The sequence below is a fragment of the Sparus aurata genome, chromosome 7 (genome assembly GCF_900880675.1).
Source record: "Sparus aurata chromosome 7, fSpaAur1.1, whole genome shotgun sequence".
Lineage (NCBI taxonomy): Eukaryota > Metazoa > Chordata > Actinopteri > Spariformes > Sparidae > Sparus > Sparus aurata.
In genome coordinates, this window is record NC_044193.1 from 20,840,741 (window position 1) to 20,852,882 (window position 12,142).

A 12,142-nucleotide genomic window follows, 5' to 3' on the forward strand; every position below is an offset into this window, starting at 1 on the left:
CCTTGTGCCTGTAGAGTTACATTTCCAGCTCTGTGCTTCATTTCTGGATCTTTGTGATGGGATGTGATATATGCTAAAGTTTCTATTTCTTCTCAAGTTGTTTTTGTGTTTCATCCTGACTTGGAATGTAGCTAGAAAGCTATAACAAAGGCTCTTCATGAGTAAAACACTGCTAACATCTCAACCTAGAGTGTGGCTACTGTTGCACTTTAATAAGGTTCAACATATTAGGATTACAATATTTATATTCTTGAGCAATAAAGGGTAAGAAATTAAAGGGTTACATCTTAAAGTAAAAAAAGTATCTACAAGTCTTGGGGAACACTACTGCATATGTGAAAGAGAAGTATAAAGTCCTTTTTGGAAATAATCTGATGAATTGTCTCCAGTGATGACACTCAGTGGCTAAGTTGCATTATGGGTAGTGTAGGCTTCAGGTTTTGAAAAGCAGTCTAGTCCCGCATTGCAATCCTGTAAAACTGTTGGACTCATTTTGTACAGTTTGAAAACTAATAATCAAAATCGATTGAGCTGAACTAGAGTTCGATCGATCACCTTTGTATTTCACGCATTCTTTCTGGCTAGGCGCCTACATTACCCATAATGCAACTTAGCCATATAGTGACATCACTGGATGCAATTAGTCAGATCCAATGCATTTTCCTCTGGAGCCACAAAAGGCTTCATACCACTTTGTTATGCAGCAGGACTCCCCAAGATCTGTAAGCACACTTTAATGTGTAAAACTGGTAACTAACTAGAGTTACCGTCTAAGTTGTGGTATGTGGACGAATAAATGAACATTTGCGGCTGTTGTCAAGGATGTTTCTGCACTTCACTTTTGTGCTGCCATTTATATTCTGACTAGGTTATATGTTTGTGCTCCCACATTTAACTTGGCTGCACTTTCACCAGCATTTCACGTGTTACAATGCTGTTTCTATCTGTGTTGCTTCATTTTCTCATGCTTTAGTCGTCCCTTTAATGTAAAATGTGGCTTGTTTAAACACTTCAATGAGGCTTAAGGTTTACATTATGTCACAATCAACTGTTCCCTATGAATATTGTGTGTTAGACAAAGGAGATTCATATCCTTCATGGATTTGGGAGTCATCAGTGTGACCCTGTATTGCCACCTATTGGCATAATCTAGAGTTACATGTAAGGTTTCTTTTTTTTCCCCGTCTTTTTTCTTCTCCTTCTCTGTCCATGCACATTCTAGTTTTTATTCACATTATACTTGTTACGTCGCATTAATTTTTGTTTTTTGCACCAGTAAAGTGATAAATATATGAGAAATGTTATATTGTCAAAAAGGCCGGCTGTTTTACATTGTCAGACTGATATTTAGGCTGTTCACGTTACAGAATTATCTTGCAATGTGTTAATTGAAGGTACATATAAGATCAGGCAAACTAAAAGAATCTCTGTGCAGGCTGACACAGGCTTTATTATAATACAGGATGCAAAACCTTAAGTTATTTGTATATTTGAAATCTTGTTTATTTGCTGTTCAGTGGTTTGTTTTCTCTGTAGAAACCAGTCTTAGCTAACAATAATGAAAAGAGAGAGAGACTGTACCTTTGCCTTGGTTCTATAAACAACTCCTTACAGTGGGCTCTGTCTTGTTGTGCCCCAATCAGACAGACTGTGGTGATTTCCAGTCAGCATCTTGGACAATTTATATTCTGAAGGGCAAAAAATGAACAATGCAAACTGAGAAAGAGAAGAAATTAGGTCTGACTGTGGTGTTTATTTTCACGCTGCAGGTCCAGTTCTTCTCTTTTTGCTCTAAAATTAAATTTTGGGTCACACTTGCTAAGACAGGATTTTAGGGTCCATTTTGGGTTAATGTGCAACTAAACTATGGTCCTTTCCAACTGATGTCAAAACATGCCAACCATTCAGCGGAGACAAACAGAGATGATCAGGTACTAATACAGAATTGTTCTCTGAAATTTTCAATTAAAGGGAGGAAAAGTTTTAACAAGCTGTTTAGACTGTCATTGTAAGTCAGCAGAGTGTTTTTGTTTGACATTTTATACATTGTTTTACATTTCTTTTCTTCTTCTCACCTTTTAACTTCTGTCTGCATCATGTTCTGTCAGGTTTTCTTATTTACTCTATGTCGGACTCTAAAATCAGATTTCTTTTTAATCAGCCTCTGTATTGAACAGTTAAACAGGCCGTAGCTTCCGTGTGTCTCTGCATGGTGGTCTTCCTCTGTAGATAAAATCTGACTTTTGTCCTTCAGAGCATGAACAACAACACTGCATCCATAAGCCGTGGTTGTGGCACATTAATGAGATAGGCTGCACAATTACGTCTTGTTTACTCCGCGAGACAGCAGCATGTATTAGATTTCAGATGAGTCTGGCCGGGCTCTCTCTGCAGTGAGGCCCGGCTGCCTATCTGATCCAGTCCACCTGATCCTGATAAGGTGTTGCCAACCAGAGCGACCTACTGTGCTGTGTCATGGTGGACCAGTCAGTACAGGATAAAGCAACAGATTCATTAAGGGTCGCCCAAACAGTTTTCACAACAACTGTGTGCTCAGTAAAAAAGAGCTCTGGTGAAACTCTTCACAGTGATGACAGTGGAATATTCTGTGCGGTGTTGGAAAAAGGAGGCTTAAGTGTCTTAAGTTAGAGTAGAAAATACAGTATTTTGTTATAAGTAAAAGTCCTGCATTCAGAATGTGGCTTAAGATAAGAAAAAGTGCAAAAAGTATTGACATCAGTATATATGAAGTACCAAAAGTAAAAAATTGATCATGCAGAATGGCCTGTTTAAGAATTATGTGTTGTATTATTGAATAATGTTTATTGATGCATACAAGTTGCAGCTATTCATGGTGGGTTTTATTCTTTCTTTCTTCTTTTTTTCTTTTTTTTTTTTTACCTACAAATACTGCCAGGTAGCCTCATTGGTAATCTCCAAATTCCCAAGTAATAATTTGTTTATTGTTTATTATCAGTCTGAATCTGGAGAGTAACTATCTGCGGAGTACTGTGGAGTAAAAAGAGACAAACTTCCTCTGAAATGTACTGTAGTTGTGTAAAAGAACAGAAAGGGGACATTTATAATACCTCAAGATTTACTGAAGTCAGTGATGGAAAGTACATTTACTCAAGTATCATACTTTAGTCCAATTTTGAGGTATTGGTACTTTAATTGAGATTGCATACTGTATTAGAGTAAAAAAATGTATTTATTTATGAGCAATAAATTAAAAAGAACACTGCTCAGTACCCGATCCAATAACCAGCCTGGCTAATAATCAGTCAAACCATCAAATTCAGCATACAAACATCCAAATACATTAGTAATTACTTTTACTTGTACTTTTGATACTTAAGTACATTTAATATTAGATACTTTAAGTCTTTTTCCTTTATTTCTTTGGGTGACTTTCACCTTTACAAATGTAATAATTTAGCACAATAGCTTTACTTTTGCTCAAATCTGACTTTTGGGTACTTTTTACAACGCTTACTGAAAGACAGTACTTAAGTAAATGTATTAAGATACATTTAAAACCTGCAGATATCTCAATAAACAACAAGACAGTAATCATATGGTGAAACTATAACAGACCATGTGCTTCTTCCAATCATGTCTTCATACAGTAGGCTGGAATGTGCTCTGCTGGGGGTGTTGTATCATTCATAACCTCTGGGTGGGGCTCTCCACCTGAAGATCTCAGCAGCCTGCTCCTGCTTTTTAATCATCCACCAGCCAATGTGAACATTATCACTGATGTCCAATAAGTTCTGTAATGAAACATGATTACGGCCGAGCAGAAATCACCTTCTCACAATACAAATGGCTCATAATTACTGTCATTATGTGTGTTTAGGTCAAAATGATCAAATCTGGTGGTATCATAAATTTCCCTCTGTCCGAATCTGATCTTTTTTTTGGGTGAAATCTGTCTCCTCAGTGTCTCTCAGATGTTGCAATGTGGTGTAACTATGTAAATGTATTCTGTCTGGCTTTGATTTGATTGACAGCTATCCCCCCAACCCCTCAGACAGGGAGAATCCAGAGGGTTATTATACAGGGTGCAGTGAGCAGCGAGGAGTAATTTTACCCCCAGGAGTGGGAAAGGCCATGCAATTTACATGTCCAACTGCATTGCTTATAGCGAGCTCGGCAGCCCGACAGGATCTTATAGCTGTGAGCTTTCTAAGATCTAATATCTGTTACTTTCACACACTTTCTGACACGTCTGACACATGCAAGGCTGCTCAGGTGTTTGCATATATATATATATACATATATATATATATATATATATATATATATATATATATATATGTTACTGTATTTCCATATTTGGGTGATTTATATCTGTATTATGTTGCATTCTCACCGCACCAAACCCTAGAAAACACCTTGCTCCTGCTTCCCTCCCCTCCCTTTCCATTTCCCATTTTTTTCTTTTTTCCTCTTGTCCTTGGGAATTCAATCATGGAATAATGTTGCTGGGAACCTTTCCTCTATGTATTCATGTAACAAGGCTGGGCTACTGGGTGTTATTGTATGTCCTTGAAATGATGTAGATCCTATCAGTTTCACTGCTGGCTGTGAATGTCGAACATGTGAATGGGCCCGGAAAAAAAAGACAGTTCAGTGTGACTGTAAGTGAAAGTTAGAGCTTGTAGGAGGGAGTTGTGGGAAGCTTAAAATAAGGCAATCTGACCGTTTTTACGGCATCCTTGTGCCTTTTTCTTTTGTCGGCAACGACAGGACTCGCAGATGGAAGACGGAGATGAACAAAAGCAAACTGATACGCTTGCATAATGGAAGCAAGGAGAGGGAAAATATGGCTGACATGAAGTAAAATGAAGATGTGTCAGCAAGTGTTAATAGTTGACGGCAGTTTTTTTAGCATGACTGCCTCTCTGAAATTCAAAATCTACCTCCGGTGTGACACCTTAAGGATAGCAGAAAATATTAAAAGCAAATTCTTTTGAGGTTGTGACAAAGTGTCTGCACATATATATTTCACAGATATCAAATGAACGCAAAACACCCAGGAAACAAACGATAGCGCAGCACAGAAATCATATGACAAACGTGATAAATGGCCATCATTTCCCACCTCGTGCTCTTATTGTTTCCAGACTGACCCAAAACAAGTCTCAGCGCCACCCCTTGACCTCGCTGCCCCTCCCCCGCTTGCTCCCATAGTCAATCATGTATTACATTGTGCATTAACCCGCCGGTGACCTCTGTATGCTAAACCCAATTGCCATATTATCTCCACCGTAATGTTCTACTCTTAGTTATCTTCCTGAGACCGAATCAGATTTTGTGCCCCACTTCACCCTGAGGCATAAAAAAAAATGTCTCAAATGACTGTTAGGCCCTATGGAGGGATGTGAGTTTATGGGTGTGTGTGCGTGGCGGTGGCAGTGGTGGTGGTGGTGGTGTCTCATCTAAATCACCAAAAATGAGATCTGAGGGAGGAACTGCATCACTAAAGAGGACTGGATGATTTTTTTTCTGCTGCTGGAAGGGAAAGTTTCTGGCTGGAGTGGAAAGACAGCATCGTTATTGTTACTTTTATGTGTACATTGGTCCACAGTCCAAAGCGTTTGACAATAATGTCTCTAATATTGTGAAATCAACATTTTAAGTTTTCCTGCATATAATGTTTTTTCTAATAATATTTTAAGCAGTGAATCCTGTTCAGTGAATGTGTATTACCTTTGGTTTGTACGTTTTTCCAAATATTTTGTCAGGTTGTGCCAGATTATTGTTAAAATGGAGAAAAGAAAATGCTGCTTGCTTGTTGGTTGCTATGGCTACAACCCAGTCTCATATCAAAATGTGTAATAGCTACATTGGTTCAGGCCCAAATTTGTTTAAGTTTCACAATAATGATATTGTAAATATTGTGAATAGTTTTGCAGCCTATCCTTTTCCTGAGTCCACCTCATGTGACCGTGTTGGTGAAACAAACAAATTATTTTAAGCAGAGTGCAAAATGCAATAGATTGTTTCTTCATTAAAATGCGCTATGATACAATATATAATATTTCCAGCAAGAAAAGTATGTTTAATTTACAGAATCTGCATTCAGTGAATGTACCTGCTCTTTAGTTTGCCAGTTAGTAAGCTACAAATATTTTTGTCAGGTCTTGCCAGAAAAACAGCCGAAATGCAACATTTCTGTTGCTATGCTGGTTGCAATGGACTCTATTGCGTTTTAACTGTTTTCTGGCAAGACCTGAAAACATGTTGGTAAGAGCTAAAAAAAAGGATGAAGATGAACATCGTACACATTCACTGAGCCAAGATGTGAAAATTTAACATGGATTTCTTGCTAGAAATGGCATAAAAATGCATTTTAAAGTAGAAACACTCTTAGAATATTGCATTTTCCACTGAGAATGAAGGAAATGTGGGACAATAGAAAAGAATGGACATTAAAAAACATCCATCATCGTGAAATGAGTACATTCTCTGATGCAGACCAATGTCACTATTATACATTTTGATATGACTCTTAATTGTATTGGTTTTTTTTTATTAGAAATGCATTTTTCAGCATTTTGCTCTTTAGGCGTGTCCCTTCTGACACCTGACACTTTTGATGTCTCCGATTATCTCTTATTGGCTCGAGCAATTATTACTTTTGTTACGATGACCAAATGGGCTTGACCGACGCCCCTGCAAATGTTTCTACTTACCCCGCTAATACTGAAAATAATGATAATCCTGTGATTATGTTTTGAAGTCAAAATAATGCTAATGCCTCTAATGATGAAGCATGCTGAGAAATCCTTCCCCGTCATCCCATTGTCTCCCGTGGTGGAGGAGCTGGCCCCTGTGGCCCCATGGGAAATGTGTAATGTATTCAGCCAGGCCTTGGGAGTAAAATGAAAACAAATGTGGTGTAATAAAGGAGAGAAGATGAAGCGATTCTGTGATGATGCTCTCCACCAGCCTTATAAATCAAAATAAAAGTGGAGCAGGTCATGTGTGCCCCCACCCTCACCGGGTACACACATACATATATATGTATATATACACTGTATACACTCACACCCACATGCATGCATACTAATACAGGGGCGAGAGGAGAAGAAGGAAACCTGTGTAACATCTATTTGAAGCAAACATGTTTTATTTTCATGTTGCGGTTGCTCTCTGTAAATTTGACATTTCTTAACATTATATAATTGCAAAACAAGGTGAATCCTCCAAATTAATCCCGATTCTGATGACATTTCTTATTGACGTCTTGGATTTAAACTTAATACAAACCAGTATCCTGACTCTGGTAGTAAAAACAGATATTTTAACAACCCCTCTTTTGTTTTTTACCTTACAAGCCTTAAAACAAGGCGATGTCTGCTTGTTACCCATCGCCATGGTCGGATATGACGTAGTGTTTTTCTGTTTTATTTGTGTATTTCAGAGGCATGAAAAGGTTTTTCTTTTTTTGGTTCCACTCCTTAGGAACACTGGAACCCCTGGGTATTGATGGTGATTTTGATGAGTGTTTTGTTATGAATAAACTACAATAGATTGTGGATACTCTATGTACTATGATGGCTGTAGCCTGAGTTTCTACATATCATTTATCTGCGGTATATTGTATGTACATGTTGTGAAGTTTGTTTATTTGATGTGTTTTAGTGTATCTTCACTGTCTCTGTAGACAAGTTTGATACCGAGCGACCTGTGTTTTTCCACCCTATATTTTTTTTTGAGAAGCCTGAAAAGAGTAAAATTATCTAATAATTCACAGGAAAAAGCAATTCAATTCAATACATCTTTATTGTCCCCAGAGGGCAATTCTGGTGCAGCATAAAGAACATAAAAAAACATGGGAGAGTCATACTGTACACACGGCAACAACAAAGACGCTATAAACAACAAGACACATTTATTTACCAAGTGCAATGTGTAAAAAAAAGTACTGATAAAAGTTGGCGTTACGTAGAGGAGAGACTGAGCTGTGACATCACCCCTGACATCTTAGACTTGTCTCACTCCTCACCTCAGGCTTCCTGAACTGACAGGTAAGGACAGAAGTTAACAATTGATTTAACAAAAGATCTATAAAACCAAAAAGATTAGACGAAAATCAGAAAAGAAATAAAGATACTTTTGTACCCCCCCCCCATCCCATCCCTGCTCCCCCAGACTGTTAATCATCTCATGATCCCTCGGATTCATCTCACGGGACCCTTTGGCTGCCTCGACCACTATTACTGTAATTAAACAACGCTGGGAGCTGGAGGCAGTGATGGTGCTGCCCTCCGCCTGTAGGGGCTGCTGTGGTGTCAGTGTACTTACTGTATGGAGCTAGTGGTCCTTAACAGAGAGACAGGAGGCTTGCTGATGGTACAGTAGTGTGGCGGCACTCATTATACAGAAAATTACAAAAAAAGAATTAAGATGGAGGGGGGAAAAAAAGAAGCTCACAAACAGCTGGTTATCTCGGCCCAACTAAAGACTCAAAGATTCATTGACATGGGGGGGAAGTGAGGTTGATTTGAAAATTGTCCCCCTCATATACGCGTGGGTAGGGGGCGGGGGGTGTCAGGCTTTAAGGTCAATAAGAAGAGGTGTACGAGAGGGGATTTTTTTTTCTCTCTCCTCCTCAGCATTAGCATTGTGAAAGACACTCCTTCCTTCCTCTTCACACCTGCAAACTTTGAAGACGAATTTGAGACTTTTTCCTCTGACAAGGCTGGTTGCTTATTACACAGATAAAGAATAGTAAACAGAGAGTACAATAAATAATTGATGCCTAATAAGTTGAGGGAGAGCGCGCCAGGGCTCCCTTTTCTTTTTCATTTTCGGGGCCAAGAATAGAGAAAGCCTCCTGAGTTGTTTATTTCCTCCATCCTTTCTTTCTTTTCATGTCCTTCTCATTTTACGAGCCATGAGTCAACACAGCACACGTAAATGATATTTTGACACAGAGAGCCATGAATAATGCATTTGAATTTACTTTTATGCCGGAGTTAGACCCCTCTCAGCACCCTTTCTCTCCCTACCCATCTCTCCTTTCTGCCCCCCCCCCCCCCCCCCTTTCAGTCCCCACCCCCCGTTTCGTCTTTACCCCACCCTCCTCCTCCTCCTTTTTTTCCCCCTCTTCCTCTCTTCACTATTCATCCTCATCAGAGCTCAACCTCATTTCTCCTCTCCTCTCCTCTCCTCTCCTCGCCCCTCCCTCCTTCTCTCCTCCTACACCTCCGTCAGACAGCAGAGAGGAAGCAGTGCAGGATCAGACTCGAGCTCTCAGAACTAAATATCTACTGTATCACTGTTTATTATCCAGGTCTTGCTCAGGTGGCTGCTCACCGACGCATTTGCATAATCATGAGATAGGAATTGGGACACAGGCTAGATATTTTCTTTTTTGTTTTTTTGTCGCTGAATTGAGTTTAAAGATCGAGTTCCTCATTGTTTCTCACTGAACAAATATTAAAACGCGACACTTTTGTTTTTTCGCTCGTGTTTGTTTTGTAAGTTCACACAAAAGATTTTATTCTTCTTCCAAATCTTTGGCAGAAAATCTCGGGAGCGCTTCTCTGCTGATTAAACGGCACAATTGCTGTACAGGTGTCTCAGGCAGGTCCACCAGAGGTTTGACAGGTTACTCATATATTTTAATTCCAGCGCATCCTTAAAGGCCAATGATGAAAGCAGCTTATTACAAACGTTATTTATGTGTATTGTTAAGCAGCGACCTCTAGTGGCTGGAGCTATTATGACAGCACAAAAAAGGAAGTCAGGTGTCTAAAGTGGAGGGCAAACAACCACGGTGCTTTCACCCAGGAGGACTGCTGTTCATGTCCTGTGTGAAACTACAGGTTAACAGTGAGTTATTTTAATTTAGCAACGTAGGTACATGTAACTCAGCATATATCATTTTTAGTAAATTAACTTAAAGTAACAAAAAGGAACTTCCTGGGGAAAGAGAGCCGATTGTTAAGTCTTTTAATCCAAACCACCAAACTTTTCTTAAAGCAAACTGATTTATGGCCTAATCGCAACCAAATTCCAACCTTACGATGGAAGTTCGGTTCGATTATTGGTGGTGCGCTGCATCGCTAACTTGTTTTTAAAAAAAAAAAAGAAAAACAGTACACAAAGAACGCGGAAGGAACGGGGAAATGGGTGCCTACTTTGTACCAATACCAATGTTATTTTTAAAGTCAGGGGCAATCAACCTATTCAGTTGTTTAGGTATGAGGATAGGTTATCTCACTTGTGTAGTGTACTATGGGCTGATGGTCTCAAAAGCTACATAAAGTAAAGGAGAAATTAAAAGAGATGACTGGTTCAACCTCAGTTTAAAGGACAAGATGTTGAGAGTGAGATTTTCCAATCAGCTTTTTTCAAAAGCAGGTAATCCCTTTACAAATGTCCCACCAAACCACCTAATAAAGGCCTCTGAGGTCAGCGAGGCTCTGATGAAGCCAACGGCATGCATTGATTCAGTGTCTAAATTAATCACCCATAACTTGATCTGCTCCGATAAAGTCATCAGCGGCCAGCATACTGCGTGATCAGCAGCAATCATTCTTCCCCTGCCACGTCGCTGATGTTTCGCCCCGGGGGCCCACAAACTAAACAAACACAGCCGGGTTTTTTAAAAGCAAATCAAAAACTTTTGTTCTGCTGCTCAAGAGCTTGCTGGTAGTCATGACAAGAGAAGTGAGGATGGGAGACATCATCATCATCATCATCATCTCCATCATCGTCATCAGGTGTTTACCAAGCTAGGATCTATGTTACCTTCTAAAGTCATTTATATATTCTAGAAGGTCCTCAGACAAAATGAGATACAGCTTTGATTTTATTCATTTTTTTTCTCACTTTCTGGGGGTTTCCACAGCTGAACATGTTGTTGCCACACCGCTGACAGTACTGATCTGTTCATTATATCCACTCCTTTTCTGCGTTAATGCACTTTTTGTTTATACTGTCAAGATAAAGGTTTTATATATATATGTATATATATACATATATATATATATATATATATATTTTTTTTTTTTTTTAAATGACAGTGATAGTAAGCAGGATCTAAAAAATCTAAATACAAAGATAATCTAAATCTCAGCTAGGTCTCCAAAATTAAGGTCTCCTTAATTGTTTGAACTCTTTAACTTTCTGGGAGAGCCAACAGCTACACTATGTGGAAATCACTCCACTGACAGTATTTCTCATCATCTCTTATTGTTTTTTGTCCCTTTTTATCGTTTGTTTTCTTAACCTACGCTTGTTGCATGATGCTGCGACTTTGCCGTTTTTTTAAATATACATGCATTACTCATTTTGAGCAAGACTTTCTCAGAAACACCCTGACTGCAGGGACTATCCAGGTAAAATCAAAAGTTACATTTGTGAGCATCAGTGTGACACATACTGCAAAACAAACCTCTGCAGAAGCCACTCCAGATAAAACCTTTATCGTACAATACGTATCGACCTGCAAGTCTTTTGACATTAAAAAAGTTTGGGAACCCCTTATCCAGCCTGTAATCCAGATGGAGATACCAGTCGCCGGCTGCAGCCTGCTGTAATCTACTTACTTTACACTTCTGAGTAATACAGTCCTCATCCCTCTGGTGTGAAATCCCTCTGCTGAGAAGTAGCTTCGGAGGAAAAGCAGGGATGAATAATCTGCATCGTCCTCATCGGCCACAGAGTGGTTCTTCATTCATAATTTAAACGCACCCCTCCCCATCGCCAACTCCCCACCCCCCACCCCATTACATCTGATGAAAGCCACTGACCTGAAAATACAGAGGGAATGAGCTCCTTCAAGTATGGCGTTAACATTGTCTGCGCCCCTCCTGTACATGTTGCCAGCAAACATCAATAAATGAGTCCAGCGACAACACTGGGATCTGATGTCGGTCCTGTTTGTCCACATGGGAATATGACACTGAGCAGGTTTCCACACAGATATCTCATATTTGAAAGAGGCGATTCGTGTAATACGTGTTTTATATAATGCGATTTAAAAGCATAGCTGGACGTTTCACCGCGAGATGCACAATTAAAGTTGCAATATGTAAGAATCTTAGTTCAACAAATTAGCTAATATTATCAACATAATTTGAAGAAATAACAGTTCTGACATTTAGCTCAGAAGACGTCT